The sequence below is a fragment of the Eschrichtius robustus genome, chromosome 2 (assembly GCF_028021215.1).
Source record: "Eschrichtius robustus isolate mEscRob2 chromosome 2, mEscRob2.pri, whole genome shotgun sequence".
NCBI classification, from domain to species: Eukaryota; Metazoa; Chordata; class Mammalia; order Artiodactyla; family Eschrichtiidae; genus Eschrichtius; species Eschrichtius robustus.
Genome location: NC_090825.1, coordinates 30189671 through 30207417, shown reverse-complemented (window position 1 = coordinate 30207417; position 17747 = coordinate 30189671). Strand labels below are relative to the sequence as shown.

General features: G+C 36.1%; 1 protein-coding gene across 4 annotated transcripts in view; it reads right to left on the bottom strand.

Moving 5' to 3' along the window:
* NIPBL (NIPBL cohesin loading factor) overlaps positions 1–17119 on the bottom strand; it is a 199184-nt gene extending 182065 nt beyond the window's left edge. For all 4 annotated transcript variants that reach the window (XM_068535241.1, XM_068535244.1, XM_068535242.1 and 1 more), the window contains exon 1: positions 16710–17119. The gene's annotated coding sequence lies outside the window, so the exon portion shown is untranslated. The remainder of the gene's footprint in view (positions 1–16709) is intronic.
* Between the last annotated feature and the right edge of the window lie 628 nt (positions 17120–17747).

Below are 17747 nucleotides of genomic sequence, written 5' to 3'. Positions count from 1 at the left end.
CCTAGAGAAAGGAGTATAAGTTAGAGCTAATAAAGGAGTTCAGCAAGGTTGCAAGATACAAGATCAATATATAAAAATCAATTGTACTTCCATACACTAGCAATGAACAATCTGAAAAATGAAGTTAAGAAAATAATCCCATTTACAATATCATCAAAAAGAATAAAATGCTTAGGAACACATTTAACAAAAGAAGTGCAACACTTGTACACTGTCCACAATACTAAAACAATCTGGAAGAAGAACAAAGTTGGAGGACTCATACTTCTCATTTTCAAACCTTACTACAAAGCTACAGTAATCAAAATAGCGTGATATTGGCGAAAGGCAAGACACACAGATTGATGGAATAAAATTGAGAGTCCAGAAATAAACTCTTATATTTACATTAAATTAATTTTTGGCAAGGGTGCCAAGACCATTCAATGGGAAAAGAACAGTCTTTTCAACATATTCTAATGGCACAACTGGATAGTCACATGTAGAAGAATGAAGTTGGATCCCTACCTCATACCATATGCAAAAAATTAACTCAAAATGGATCAGACTTATAGAGCTCAAACTAAATATAGGTGTAAATCTTCATGATCTTGGATTAGGCAATGGTTTCTCAAACATGGTATCAAAAGCACAAGCAACCAAAGGAATAAAACAGATAAATCAGACATCAACAAAATGAAAATCTTTTGCACTTCAAAGGATACTATCAAGAAAGTGAAAAGATAATCCACAGAATGGGAGAAAATATTTGCAAATCATACATCTGATAAGGGACACATATCCACAATATATTAAAATTTTAATAATTTAAGAATAAAAAGATAGATAATCCAACTTAAAAATGGGCAAAAGATTAGAATAAACATTTCTCCAGAGATATATAAATGACCAATAAGCACATGAAAAGATGCCCAAAGTAAAATCATAGCCACAATGAGATACCACTGCACACCCACTAGGATGGCTATACTCAGACAATAGCAAGTATTAGAGAGCATGCAGAAAAAGTGTAAACCTCAGTGTTAATGGAAATGTAAAGACCGTGTAGCCTCTTTGGAAAACAGTCTAGCAGTTCCTCAAAGAGTGAAACATACAGTTAGCATATGACCTAGAAATTCCATTCCTATGTATCTGCTCAGGGGAACTGAAAACACAGAAGCTTTATTCATAATAGCCAAAAGGTGAAAACAACCCAAATGTCCATCAACTGACAAAAGGTTAAGTAAAATGTGGTATACCCACACAATGGAATATTATTTGGCCATAAAAAGCAGTTAACTACTCATGCATGCTACAACATGGATGACCAAGTGAAAGCAGCCAGGTACAAAAAAGCCACATTATATGATTTCACTTATATGAATAAGGAAATCCATAGCAACAGAAGGTAGATAGTGGTTGCCGCAGGCTGTGGGGAGAATGGAGAGTGACTGCTAACGGGTATGGGGTTTCTTTTCCAGGGGATGAAAATGTTCTGGAACTAGATAGTGATGATGGTTGTACAACTTTGTGAATATACTAAAAACCACTGAATTTTTACCACTGTACACTTTAAAAGAGTGAATTTTATGGTTTTTAAGAATGTGAAATAGTTTCCAAACCTTTTCAAACTAGTTCAGATGAGCCACTTATCAGCAAACACTTGCTAAAAGCCTGCTCCAGGCAAGACACTTTATAAGGTACCACAGGCAGATCCCGCCCTCAAAGAGTTTATAATCTGATTGATAATATAATGTGAAAATGAAACAAAATAAGCCGTAGCTTGATATACAATATGAAAATGTGATGAGTCAGCATATAACTTACATTACTAACTCCTACACACAGGTATGTATTAGAAAAGGAAGAGATCACATGAACTGGGGCAAGAGCAAAGAGAGAAAATGTAAGCTTGGGGAAAAAAAAAAAAAACCCACAAAAACCCCAGGTGACTCTAATATGCTACCTCTCTCCATTACTACCCAAAACCCCTAAGAACTTTATAGAAAGAAGGTAGGATTTGGATAGATGGAGAGAAAAGGAGGTAAATGTTTTGACTAAAAGGTGTGAAGCTGGAAAATACAAAATGAGCTACCAAAATATAGTGGATATATTTGTATATATTGTATATATATGTATATTGCCATACACAGCAGTATAGTACAATACCTTTAGAGGCATAATTAACTTTAGATAACAGAATGAATTAAATCAAGTTCCTTGTATAAGTAGAGTTATTATTTGGGATACTTCACTTGATTTGGGGTATATAGCCAAGTTGTGTTGTGAAGTACTTACCACATTTCAATACCAGATGAACTTGAGTTGATTTGATAACTTTTTGTTTCTTATCCAATACCTTCCTAATAATTTATGTCACAAACTCGCAGACTTTTATTTAGAAATATACTTGACAAGTATGTTTTTCATCAAATCACCAATTAGAAAGGTAGCTGTCAACAAATAAAAAGAATAAATATTCGCTGAGGACTTACTGTAAGTGCACAGCACAGTTCCAAGCATTTTACACATCACTTTGTAAGAGTGTATATCAAACATATACAAAATAAGGCACTTTGACTTTTGAGTAAACTTTTTAAACATAAGCCACCGTTACGAACAGATCAGTCAGTTCATCATTTTTTATTTTATTCTAAGTACTGTTGCTAACTTGTATTTGAGTTTTTAACTTCAATTTTTCTCACTAATTCTTTTGCCAAATTCATTTGTAGTATCTGCTACTCTTCTTTCCTCGATTCTACTACATTCTCTCTCATAACCAGAAACTCCACTCCATTCTTCAGAATTCAACACACCTCTCCATTCTACCTCTATTTTTAATTTTAAGTCATTAATAACTCTGCTCACCATGGTTCCTTGCTCCTTTATGCCTCGCAGATGATATTTTTATAGAATAGAGAAAAATAAAATAGAAATAGAAAAAATAAATAAATAAAATAGAGGCATCTCTTAGGCAGCCATGTAAACTTTGAGAGCGAGGATGAAAAAAATTCCTATGATCAAATGCCTAGAATTCATTGCTGACAGCACAACAGTTATTCAATTAAGTCTTGTGGAATGATTACTAACGAACTAGCTAATAGAGAAACTTATAAAACTTATCTTACATCTCCATAAAAGGGTTACAGTTTGAAAAAGTTCCCTAGGTGATTCTGACACGCCACCTCTCTAATCCAAAAAAAAAAAAAACCCAAAAAGTACATTTATTTAAATGTACTTAGATCCTAGGAAAGCACTCATTTTCATTTTGATATTGACCTGGTAAATTATTTTTGATAAATCAGTTTGATTCCTTCATAATTATTCCTGCATATAATACTTCAGAAAAGCTACTGCTTTTCATTTTTTATTTAATTATTCTAAAAGGAGGCCTTAAATTATATCTGTAAAGACAATCCCCTCATAAGCAAAGCAACATAGCTCTCACTAAAGATCTCATAATATGTATGCATTTAGTATAAAACCAACTAAAGAAGCAGTCTTCAGATTAAGTTGGATAGACAAATACACCAGGAAGGCCCTAAGAACAGACTTATACAATAGAAAATAGTCATACAAGAACATTCATTTTGTTATCCTAAGTTCATAGTAATAGTCAATATACTGGAAAACAAAGCCATAAGAAGAAACGGTATTATTATCTTCTGGTAATTTAAACCAAGTAAGATTTTTTTTTAAATACTACTTTTAACCCTGATTTAAGACTGTTTGGAGAGATCTTCTAGGTCAGCCTTGAAAGAAATTTTCAAATAACTATTAGTATCTACAACAATTTGACCAAGTCACTAAATTTTTTAATATCCATTCCATCCAAAATGTGAAAAGTGATACAGTGTTTGGTAGACTGTATTCTTATTAAGCAGCCAAAAGTTATTCAACTTATGTTGGCTTTAAAAGCTATATGCTAGTAAGTCAGAAAGAGAAAAACAAATACCGTATGCTAACACACATATATGGAATCTAAAAAACAAGGTCATGAAGAACCTTGGGGCAGGACGGGAATAAAGATGTGGACCTACTAGAGAATGGACTTGAGGACACGGGGAGGGGGAAGGGTAAGCTGGGATGAAGTGAGAGAGTGGCATGGACATGTATACACTACCAAATGTAAAACCGATAGCTAGTGGGACGCAGGCACATAGCACAGGGAGATCAGCTCGGTGCTTTGTGACCACCTAGAGGGGTGGGATAGGGAGGGTGGGAGGGAGGGAGACACAAGAGGGAAGAGATATGGGGATATATGTATATGTATAGCTGATTCACTTTGTTATAAAGCAGAAACTAACACACCATTGTAAAGCAATTATACTCCAATAAAGATGTTAAAAAATAAATAAAATAAATAAAAGTTATATGCTAATTCTAATTTGTATATCTATACGAGAACTATAATAATAAATTGAATATTGCCTTGGATATTCTCAGTTAAGGTAATAAAAGAAATTCTAGGATTTCAACATGGTTTTAAACTTAAATTTTACATATCCTTTTTAAAAGTCTACAAAGATTTAGAAATGTCCTCATAAAAATAATTTCCTAATAGACCAATTCATAATTATGACTTTGCCAAAGGAAAGCCTAATGTCTTCTCAGCTCTGAAGTATTGAGACTCTCATATCTACCACAAACCTGAATGTCCCACTGACATGCTTAAAACTGTAATATCATCTCCTTCCCTTCCTCTACAACCCCATCTTCCAATTCTTATAACCTTCTCCTCTTATATTACTGATCTTTAGTGAATGGAACTTTCATACTTCAAGTCCCAGAAATATGAAACTGAGAATCAATCCTCAACTCAGAAGCCAATGCAGAATTCTTAAAGGCATACACATTCCTTCATAATCTGGACCCTGCCCCTCTCTGTAGCTTCGAATATTTTTGGCACGCTCCTTTTCCAGCCCTATGCTCCAATAATCAAAGCATCTGCAGTTTCCAAAATCAAACTGTTGCCCCAGACTCCCAAGTCTAATTAATGGCCTTCTAAACTTACTTTATACACCATCTCTAGTCTAAATTAGGTGATCCCCCTCAGTGCTCCTACTGTATCCTCTTTGTTAATCTTGATATTGTAACAAAATCTTTATTTATCTGTCTATTATTAGACTGTAAGATCCTTGAAGGCAAGAGTGAAATATTTTATTTCACCACTTGTAATGCCTTATAGTTCCTGAGATAAAGGAAACACTTGATGTTTGATGAACAAGAGAATGAATGTGAGATCACAGCCAAGTCTACATCACACTAGATGTTTCATATCTCAAATATTAAGTCTAAGTAATAGGACCTACCAAAAAACTGATTTTTCTTTTTCATACGTTCCAATCTAAAATCTACCTACTACTTTTCTGCAGATAAAAGACTGATGATCCCTTAACTATAACTGTATCTCTAGGACCTACCTACTCTCTTCTTTCATTTATCTAAATTCCTTTTTTTCCCCTTTGTTTTGTGTTATTAGTCCACAAAAATCCTGAAACCTGAGAACTCCTTCAGTTTACAGCTGAAGAAATGGGCTTAATGACTGGTCTAAATGTCACTTGGCTAGTAGCTAGTTCAGACTAGATCCTATGCTAATTTCACTATATAATACCTCCAAATGATATATCCAGTTTGAAAAACCCATTATTTTTATTATGAAAAAGTTCAAAAATATATTGAAAAGAGACCACAGCCACAACAGTGGAGAAGATGAGCATTTAAATGACCTAAGAATAATCTTAATAGGAAAGGTGCATCGTAGGAAAGAAATGAATTCACTGAATGAATTAAGACGCGAATGAAAATAAAGATTATGGAAGGGTAAAATTATTTTTGGAAATACATATTAGGTGCCACAGAAAGGTTCAAACCTTTTGGCCTAACTACCACTAACGGAATTCTACTCTAAATGAATAAAGCCCCCAAAGGGGGAAAAAAAACTATACATATAAAGATGTTCCACTGCCTCATTTTCGTACAGAAAGAAGTGACAGCAAGTAAAATGTCCGAAATAGAATACTAAGAAAATTACGGTTCATCCACTGACAAAATGTTGGGTAACATTTTAAATATTTATGAACACTATATAAAAAATTAGGAATATCTTTATGATAAAACCTTAAGAGAAAACAGGACTAGGTACATATATTTATACCGTAAATACATATTTAACCATAATTACATTCATATAAATATTTTTATTAAAAACCTAGTAGGGAAAAACATAAAATATGAGATTATATATATATTTTTCCTATTTTCCAAATAGCATGCGGTTTTTTTCCATACTGCTTCTATAATTAAAGGAAAAAAGAGAGGGAAAAGCTTTAGCTTTGAGATTCTTAAAATTTTTTAAGCTCTAAATCCCACAATTTAGCCTTACCTAACATACCAGCAAACTATAAGTAGTTTTGGTTCCCAAGAAAACTAAGGGAATGGAGAGTTGCTAAAGTATGAAATTTTTATAAAGAACATTAGAATTTTGGTGGCTATCGTCTAGTTGAAAACAGAATCACTAAAACCATATGATAATTAGCATAGGTGGCAACATGGCTCAACATCGAGGTAGCATAGTAACAAGCATGTTGTAATTTCTAAGTCGTTTTAAATTCTAGTGTTCAGGCCCCCTCATCTCAATACTGAGGACAATGGCACTTTGACATAAGCTAAAAACCATGAATAACTGGAAACGATTGAAGAACTATAATATCTCTCTCCCTTTCCCACCAACACCTTCCATGTCCTACTATGCATATCTGGATTATGCAGGTCATTTTATCTCTGAGCCTATTACATTGTCCCTTACCACTGAAGATGGAAGCCCAGAGCTAATACTTGAAATCAGAAGCAAAACTGGAGTGGGAATAAAAGAATAGAAAGAATTCAAAAACACTTCTGTACATAGATCTTCCTCTTATCCAGCTAAACAAACCTAATTGTCCAAATACAAGTAGTTAAATTACACAATTCTTTGCTTTAAAGGCTGTCCTACCTTTTACGGGCTCAGTGTTCCCTTTCTTCTATCAAATTTGCTTAATATTTAGCAAGCCCCACCTATCTTCTGTCACTCCAATCAGTCTTATATCTCAAAACTAAAATATAATTCAAATTCATGTATTCAACAATTGTTCGTTGAATGCTTACTATGTGCAAGCCACCACAACGCAATAACTAGGCAAGGTTCTTGGTCAGTCTTTGTAAACAGCCTTTGGACTGATCCCATTTTCTCAAAAACATGGCAATTAGCACTAGAACAAAATACAGCACCTATTATTTCTTTAGTTATAAATTCTAGATACAGTGAAGAAAATGTTTACTTCATTTTTCAAGATAGCATCACATTTTAAGATGCCCTTCACAAGAGATACTTAGGGTTATTTAAATCAGTAAGTCTAAGCATACCCTTCTGTTAAAACTGGGGAATAAGGAGATAACTTATTCTAAGGAAGAAACATTGCAAGGTTATACAAAACCATGAGCAACAACTTCCAAACTCACAAACAAGTAATACAGCTACAGTATGTGTGACTCTTGCCATTAAAAATGTTTGCATGCCTAGCAACTGAACAGTATCATATCCCCACTGCATTTGCTTCTTTAGTTTTGTTACCTGCAATAAAAATGAAAATGTTATTCAAGTAAAGTTGCTTCCACAGTACAGGAAAGTCAATCAAAAAGCCTTCCTTTGCTCCTACATTCTCATTTTCTTCTCAGTTCAGACTCTGCCCCTTGAACACATAAACATGCAGTATTTAAATGAACGTACACATCCATGAAATGTAGTGCTCTAAAAGCAAGGTATGGAAAGAAGACTGAGTTCAAACTGTTCTACTTGATACACTGGGCTCTAAAGTAAGAAGTTCTGGATTTTAGATATGGAAATGGGTACAGAAGACATTGACATGTAAGCTATAAAACATGAAAGGTACTGAAAGTTACACCTTAATTTTAAACATCAGAGCCCAAGCATATGAGCAAAACGTATCCTAACACTAAATACATCTTTCACAATTACCTCTAAATCTTTCTTAAAATGCTATAAGTTATTCCATCCAACAAGCTGTACGTACAAGCCCACTCTCAGAATCAAACTGTAAAGGAGGGATGGATTCAAGTGATATTCAGGGAGGTGCTATGAATGGGTAAACAACTGGGTAAACAACTCGTTTGGAGATACACTAAAGAAGAAGGGTCAAGCATTATCACCAAGTTTCTAGTTTAGGCAACTTGAGTTAATGATGGGAACATTAACCTACTTCACATAGTTCTAAGAATAGTTTTTCTTTTTGAGTGGGAGGGGATAAGGTTAGGGAAGAACTGACAGATGAGTTCAGATTTCTACACTACTTTTGAATTTATAGTATTTATGGGACATCAGGAGGTGCCTGGTGAGACAGCTGGATCTGTCTCAGAAGAGAATTATATTCTGGAGATAGATATGTGAGTCATCAGCATGTAAAAAAAGTCAAATGAATAGATTAAATCAATAGGAAGAGAGAACAGAATGAAGGTTGAAGAACCACCTTGGGAATACCAATATTTAAGGAGTGGGCAGAGATGGAAGAGCTAGCAAAAAGAGTCTACAAATGAGAGACTGATATCCTTGAACCCAAGAGAGAAAGCGGTTTCAAAAAGGGAGGAGGGAGGGGGAACAAAATAGGTGGTCAAATAAAATAACTCTTTTTCATCATTATCTGCCCCAACTTTCAGTAAATAGCACTACTTCTCTAACTTTAAGCATTAGAGGAGAAGCAATGACTGTTCTTCACTATAACCTATGCTCTATTTTTAGTATAAACAGCAATTTTATACTAAAGTGTAAACTCAATTTCTGGATAAGTTATCACTGCACCATTGTTCCAGTTTCTATGTGCTGTATGTTCAAAATACATGATGCTACCTATTTTAATTATGATGAAAAAGAGGGCAATGTCTATTTTACCTACTTGGTAGAGCATCTAACCTAACAGAATTAACTAGTATAAATGCATGCCACTCAACAGTAATGTAAATTACAAGATTTTTGGAGTTGAGGGGTAAACATGGGCAAGTAAAATTATGTCCAATAATAAAGCAGCTGCAAAATCTGAGACAAATATCTAAAACCGTTCAAAGTATTTTTTGACAGGGTAGTACCAAAGTTAAAGAGTATATCAAATTCAATTTCAAAATTCAGATACCAACAAACTACTAATACAGGCAACAACATGGATGGATCTCAAAAGCCTTATGCTAAGTGAAAGAAACCAGACACAGAAGCTTATATGATTCCATTTATGTGACATTCTAGAAAATACACAACTATAGGGACAGAAATTAGATCTGGCTGTCAGAGGCTAGACTAGGGGTAGGAAACTGATTACAAAAGGATATAAGGGAACTTTTGGGGGTGATGGAAATATTACATATGTCTTTCATATGTCTACATATATGTCTTTCAGGATAACTTGGAGTAGATTACAGCATGAATACTGGATTCTTAATTCTTTTCTCAAAGGGAAAAAAATGATAACAGTAGCTTTTAGGCCATTACATTTCAACTTTCAACCTTAAGAGTTTTCTGAGACATAGGCAAGGCAGAACCCTGGGAAAAAGATTATGTTATGTGCAACAATTTTTTAAGAATAGTACTTTTTTTTAATGGGAGTTAGGGCCAATATATACCCATGTAAAATTTCAATTTGGTCATTACCAAAGAAAAACTAAATTATGTATAGCTTATACTCAGATCATCAATTTCTTTAGGTAGAAACTGGCAACCTTATCAGACAAAGAACACTAAAAGCAGATTTTAAAATCCTGAAAGGGTTAAAATAGATAAGCAACAAGGATATACAGGATAGCACAGCGAATTATACCCATTATCTTATAATAACCTATAATGGAATATAATCTGCAAAACTACTGAATCAATATGCTGTACACCTAAAACTAACACAATATTGTGAATCAACTATACTTCAATTAAAAAAAAAAACAAATAAAATAAAACATAGCAAATATAGGAAAAAACCAAGCAAAAGAACAAATAAAATAAAATCCTGAAAGGGTTGCCAAGTAGCAGTGTTGAGAAAACTCAGTGTTGAAAAACTCCTATTTCCTTACTAGGACTAATTTCAAGGACTTGTTTGTTTGTAAATAAAAAAATTAAATATATCATCATAAATATTAATATTTTTACAGTAACCTATAGTTTGAGTTTTAATAATTCATCAGTGTTTCAAGCACTGTTAGTTTTTAAGGTATCTAGAATCAGTGACTATTTTTAAAAAACAGTACTTGTGAAGTACATATGCATTTTATTGGCACAAGACTAAAGAATTGAGATTATAAGTGACCCAAATGTGTTCATTGTAACGAAAAGGAATCCAGTATTTCAAAATTATGTCACAGCTTCTGAATTTCTCAGAAGAGGTAAAAGTATACAAAATTATTTTAATAAATAAATTAATCAATGTTGCTAATTCTATGCTTTTCCATCCTGTTAAAGTTTTTCCTTTCTGCCAAAAGGCAAATACATACAAAAGAAAATTTTAAGAGTTTGCTATGTCATGTTAAATGATGTTACACACACGTAAGATGGCCAAAAAATTTACCTACATTAATTATGTTAAAAATTTAGTGTATTCTTGAGAATATTTTTTAATGCTTAACGTTTTTATAAAAAATAATTCAAGAATCACAATATTATGAAAATAAAGTGGCTTTTCCACACTTTCAAAAAATACAGCATGCATTATATTTAAAGTCAATATTCTATTTAAATGCACATCTGTACATAGAAACATTTTGTATATTTTATATAGTGTAAAGTTAACAAGGTATGTTTTAAAAGACTGTAATCAGATAATGAATCAGCTATAACTGACCAAAAAACTTTAGAATTCCTCTTTTTAAGCCATAGGATCGCTTTATAAGCCACACAAGAAAAACAAGTCTCACTACTTTATAATCAAGCCTACTCTTTTTACCAAAAAAACAAACAAAAAAAAGTATTATAAATCTTGAAGAGACAGAGTGGTAGAATGGAAAGAATAGAAGTTTTAGAATTAGACATATTTGAGTTGGGATCCTATCTCTAACACTGTCTAGATTTGCCACCTTGGACAGGTTATTAAACATGATGAGCTTCAACTTCCTTGTCTGTAAAACGAGAACATTATCACTAACCTCATTGGATAGTTGGGAGGTAATCACGATAATCAGTATAGTGGTTAAGGTTGGTGGGTGAAGCATCAACTCTGGAGTCCCTTCTCCACTTTCTTCCACTTGTTAGCTGTGGGACCTTAGTCACTTAATCATTCTATATTTCAGTTTTCTCAAATATCTTAGAGTAGTAAATATAACCAAACTCATACTATACCTTGAAGAATTGAGAAAATCCATATAAAGCCCCTGGCACAGTTTTTGGCACATGGGAATCACTCAATAATATTACATATTACAAATGTAAGGTACTCAACACAATGCCTGACACAAAAGAGATCTTAAATCTTAGCTTTCCTAAACTAAGTTCTAAATTACTTTTTTACTGTCTCTAAAATTCAAATTCACCCCTGAAGATAAATGTATGCCATTAAGGATGATAAAAAAATACTAGTTCAAGGTCTATAAAGGTATTCACTAAAGGAATCCCCATAAAAGTGTATGTAATGGCAACAGCTCTGGAATAAGTGCACAACTTCCCAAGCTGAGAACTTCAAAACGATCCACATTCTTTGGCTATATAAATACTGGAATTTTTAAAAAGTACCAGTCATACTAATCTATAGATTCATCTACTACAATACAAATTGGTCATATACATTTCTACGAATAAAATTACTCTAAAGCTCAATTTTCCCTTTCTAAAAAGATGCTTTGACAGTTTCAACTCAATATAAAAAACTTAAAAGAAGTAAAAAATTCAGATTAACAAACTCAAAATTAAAATGTAAGATAGTAAAGATGTGCTGACTTCAAAATTATTGAAATTATCATTAATATATATAGCATATATAGTCTGGATTCTATTTTAGTTCTTTGCCTAAAGTACATAATTTCCTTGACTACCTGACTTTTAAGTATTGATTCAACTGAGCAACTAAAGGATAATATTAAGAATTTACTAAAACTAGAAATGTGGAATCCTAAGTCCTTAAGAACAAATATAAATCAGACTGATCATACTAATAAGACAATAGACAATTTTCTGACATTTTCAGCCTCAGTTTCTTCATCCGTAAATTGTGGATGATAATTGTTTCTATTTCATGAGCCTGTTAGCAGAATTAAATGAGATAATATTGGGGGGGGGTCATACATACGTTAACACAATTCCTGGCAAATAATAACCCCTCAAAATCTTACCTAGCTGGCAATGCTGTATCACGAAATGATGTCTCCTAGTAATATCACTTTGGGAATAGAAAGAAACCTGCCTTAAAACATAATGCAATCTGACAAAACTCAATTCATTAAAACTGACTGCAGATTTGGTGTTTAAAATTGCATTTAAATCAAATAGAAACACTAAAATTCCACTCTAGTAGTTGAAAAACACAGTAAGAATAAAACTTTAAGGAGTCATTATTTACTACACATACAGTTAATTCACTTACACTCCTGAAGAGGGACATATGTAAATAAACTTAATCACCTGAACACCAAATATATACACACAAGGTCAAGATTTCTAATGTAAAAGTACTATTTTCATACCAGGAAAATACAACCAAAAGACAAGTATCGTATCTCTATGGAGATGAGAAAAGCACCTTGGACTCAGATAACTGGAAAAAATCACAAATGGTATCAGTGTCAGCACTGAGCAATACCTAGCTTCATGACCAAAGCTCACAGGTTTCTTAAAGCAACATAATCTAATAAGAAACTATTAAGAGTCAGAGAATACCTAATCCCCCACTGAGTCACTACATGAATCTCTACAAATCATGTGGCCTCTGAGTTTTTCATCAAAAAATGGAAATCATGCTGGTCATTTACCTTGCAGGGAAATGAGAATATTTATGAATGAACTCAGGTCACCCTGAAAAAGGACCAATTTAAAAATACAGAGAATAATTATTGACACCTGCTAAAAATAGAAAAAAACTTTGTTCAAAAAGTATATTTTTAAATGATTTTTAAAAGCTACATAAGACCACACATTACCACCAAAGCCAACTTAGTATGCTCAGGATATTAAAGATGTCAACTAAACACTTAATTACCAGGCTTCTATAAAGTTCCTAGTCAGTAATTTCCTATTCGTTTTATGGCAAATGAATGTGATAAACGGAATTGAAGTTACATTTCTATGAAAAGAATTTTTATTTACCTCAGTCTCCCCAGTCACTTTATATAAAACTGAAATTTTACATTATTTAAAAAATTTCAGAATTACTTACAAATTATGCTTTTCCTAATAAGCAACAGAGTGCGGAAAGTTAAATGAAACTGTGTAAAACACAAACTCTTTAGTTTTTATTTACTCTTTACTGTTAATTTTTACACCTTATTTTGGGAGAGTAAAAATACCACAATAGAGTATGTCAAAATATAACACAGATGGGTTCAAATGTTTCTATAGCAGTTTGATGATGAATTGGTACCAAAAAATTAAATATGAAATTAGTTTAGGAAGCCTTAGAAAATACATGTTTGAGTTGGGTAGCCTGGCTCCAAATAAAGAAAACTTCATGTTTGAATTGGTACAGCTTTGCTCATAATATTTTTGAAATTTAATAATGATCATTATGCAGAAAACCAAAACTAGGCTTACTACCATACTGAAAACTTTCACTTTTCATCCCCAAAGAGAATCTGAAATAGTCTTTCTTCGAAGATAACTCTTTTCTTCTTAAAAGTGGACAGTATTATAATGATCCGTAGCACAGGTTCAAAAAGCTTTCGAATAACTTTAGTAAACAAATTTGTTGAATGGCTTTCAAAAGGAAGCACCCAATATACTCATCTCAAAACAATAGAAGTAATTATTTACTATTCAACTTTAATTTGATTTACTAGACTTTCATGATATACTTTAAAACTACTTTCTTTTCAAGTAATTATTATAAGTTACTGGTAACTCTGCAGACTCAAAAGAAACAATAAACCATACTGTTGAAATTTCCTCTAAGTATATTATAAAATATTTATCCTATAATATAACCAGCATTATAAGATTTCTGGAACATTTATAGTTGTTTCCTTTCGCTGAATTAAAAAAAAAAAAAAATGGAAATACAAGATTAGCCACTGGTGACTATCCCGACCAATACAGGGGAGGTAGAGCAGACTATTCATAATCTCTAGGGAAACACAAATTATTCCTTCCAACTAAGTTATCAAAAATGTAAACTTCAAGTTTAGGTTTTACTCAAGTTTCACAATGTCTCCTTTAAAAATAATCTATTTAATTGGTTTGGACTAAACAAAAAATATTTTCAATGTAATTTAAAGAAATATTTATGGTATCTGAACGAAAGCTATCACACAACCTATATTACTTACAGATTACTAAATATGTAGAATTAGGAAAATAAGGTCTGATAGGAACTAATTCACTTTAATTCCAAAGTCACAATAAAAAATCAGTCACATAAATAGATATCTAATATACTGATTTAAACATCTGTGTAAGGAAGCTCCCTTTAACTACATAAAACGCTAAAGATAAGTTGTTCCTGTTGATGAAAACTAAGCAAGCAGAACTCCTCTTTCCATTACCTTTAGAAGAAGTATGTTCATCCCTTGACATACATCTCAGTATTTTATTTAAATAAAAGTTGTAAAGACAATCGCAGGTTCATATAAGGGCCTTTTAAACATTTACATTGAAGCCCTTACCCCGCCTCCCACTCCCAAATCCTCCGCTTAAGAAGTGAACTGTTCCTACCTTCTGTATTCTTCCCCCCCCTTCCCCAGCCCCCATTCGCGTGCCCCCCACCCAGTGTAGGCCTGAGGCCCTGTAGCAAACAGTGTCTAACAGGAGCAGGCAGCACAAAGACAGGAATGGGAGATTAGTGGGAGGGAGGGAGGCCGGGATTGGGGCTCAGCAGGAGCTTCAGGCTTTTTAAAATTCAAACTGCTCCCTGACCAATACAAATCACGGACACGCTACTGACTACTACACGGATTTATAGCATTAAAAACATGCCTCGTACGTGACAGCTATATTAGCTTCACTCTTTTTAACATTTATCCATACGTTTGCAGGAAATGTGGAACAATTTATTTTAAGCAGAGGGCCAAACTCAAAAACAACCTTCAGAAAAGTTACTTATTCTACAATGACAATAATAATTCAATGAGACACAAAAAATTCGAACCAATGTTAACACCCACTAATAAAACAAGGGACTTTTTTGATCAGTGTCGCTTCATTTTAAGCAATGAAAGTTTTCCTTCAGTGACTATGAGACAAACTATCAAAACAGTCTAACCCAGGTACATTTATTTTTCTGTGCAACTTGTATGGCTGAGGACTTTTAAATTGGTTTTTCCCTTATGCCAACCTACATTACCAACGCCTCCATAAGCAAGATCTAAACACTTAACTTACTTGCGAACTAGAATTTAGGATAGAACTGATCTTTTTCTCCAGCATTTACAGATACATTTGACCTATTAAAATGACACCTCTCTCATTACACAGTCAAACATCATGGGCACAAACAGCCAATGACAATCCTGGGACCTCAAGAAGATCTGCCCAGACATGAAAGGATGGCACCTTCTACATTTTTTTTTAACCTCCCAGGGATTTTAAGCATAACTTAATTTCTATCCTTCTAAAGAAAATTGGTTGTACCTGTATCTCAGCACAATTCTCAGAACATTTAAAAAATCTTTTTTAAGCTTCTACACGTTTAGATCAGGAAGTACCTAAGTGTGTTATGTATAATCGTTTAAAACTGTCCTTATACAACGCACACAAATATAAAGTGGCAGGGTAAACCTGTCAAGTACTTTATACTTGTCTTTGAATAAAAAGTCCATGTGCAACACACTGTCAAACAGCAACATAAAAGCTCTTTGCGTGGGTGGGGGTCATATGCAGTGTCTACCACACTACGGGTTCCTATATGAAATATTCATGTGGACGACTTAATTCTTTTTAAAAAGAAAATGAGTCTTTATTAACTTTCCAACGTCCAAACAAGTTTTACACAGGAAAAGAATTACCACTGGATCCGAGTCTGAGTATTTACATTTGTCTCACTAACTGAAACTACTTCCTCCCTTCATGGGGTCACAGGGGGAAGAAGGGGGGTTGTTTGTTTCGCTGGGACGTTCCCCACTCCCGGACCAGGAAAGTTGTAAATATGGGGACGGTCAAGGCACATTTGCTGTTAGTTGTATTGTTTCCGCCTCCTCGCTAGCTACGGCTCTTCTCCCGGGCGAGGCCTGTCACCGACCAGCAGTAGCTCCGCTCAGCCCGAAGCTCTCCTAATCCCCGAGCTCAAGTAGATTCCGCTGGCCCGCGGCCTGCACTCTCCGCCGGGCCTACGCCTCCCCGGCCGCCCGGCAGGAGCCCAGTCCCCGCCACCGGAGCCGGCCGGGAGAGGGTACCAAACCACCGCCACCCAGGGCGGCTGCCACCAGAGAGGAGCGAACTCTAGACTCGCCCGTGGAGGAGACCTGGGGCCGCTAAGGAAACGGCGGGGAGGGGAGCGAGGAGGAGAGACGCTGAGGACCTGGCGCCGCCGCCGCCGCCGCCGCCGAAATAAAGAGCAGGAATTTACCTGGGCGAATCGGCGTCTGAATCCAAGGGGAGGCCGAGGCCGCTGTGGCGAGAGACTATAATCCGGGCCGGGAGGGGGGGTGGCTACGGCTCCTCTTCCGTCTCCTCAGTGCGGGGAACATGTAGAGCCGGGGGGAGACCAGCCGAGAAGACAAATCGCTGCTTCTTCTTCCTCCTCCTCCTCCTTCTCCCACATAGAAACACTCACAAACACCCGACCGGGGGCCCGAGCTACCGGGGGGGCATCGCCGCCGGCCCGGGAACCAATCCTCCAGTCGGCGGGGGCGTCCCTCCCTGCGGCTTGGTGGTGTCGGGTGAGTCGGTACCGACGGAGGGAGGGGGGGGAGGGCGGGGGGGGAAGGAGCCCTGTGTGTGTGTCTCTCTCGTTTCGTCTCTCCCTCTCAGAACAAAATGCCGACCGGAAGTGCAGCTGCAGGAATGACTCCCTCCGCCGGCGCCAAACACTAACAACCACCCCCTCTTCCCCACTCCACTTCCGCCACCGCCGCGCCGCCGCCGCCACTTCGGCTCGCGTCTTCGGCTGCGCCGCAGCGCACGGCCAGCTCCGCTCCGCACCGCACCCGGGGCCGGGCGGCGGCCGGCAGCGAGGCGTCGGCGGCTCTTCTCTGCGCCCTTCTCCTCAGGGCGGCTGTGGATGTTGCCTTTTAGTGTCGATCCTGCGGAGCGGCGTTTTCGCTGCGGCACGGGCGGGCCGGGTCTTCCCGGTCTTTATTTTCCTGGAGGCCGACCGGAGCGCGGCCCGAGTTCGGTGGTGGTCGCGTGCGTGGGGGGCGCTCAGGCCCGGACCGTCTCGCAGCCCGCGCACGCCGCCCCAGCTGCTCGTCTTTAGCTCTCGGGAGCCGAGCTCGGGGCGGCCACGTAGAGGACGCCCGCGATCCGACGGCGACCGAGCATTTTTTAAATGGTGTCCCTGCAGCCGGGTGGATGGATGTATCGTATTGTACACCTTTCTCTCCTTTTGAGAGGCCAGACTTTACGCCCGTCTCTGCATTATTTCTGAGGAGTGAGAACGCAACGC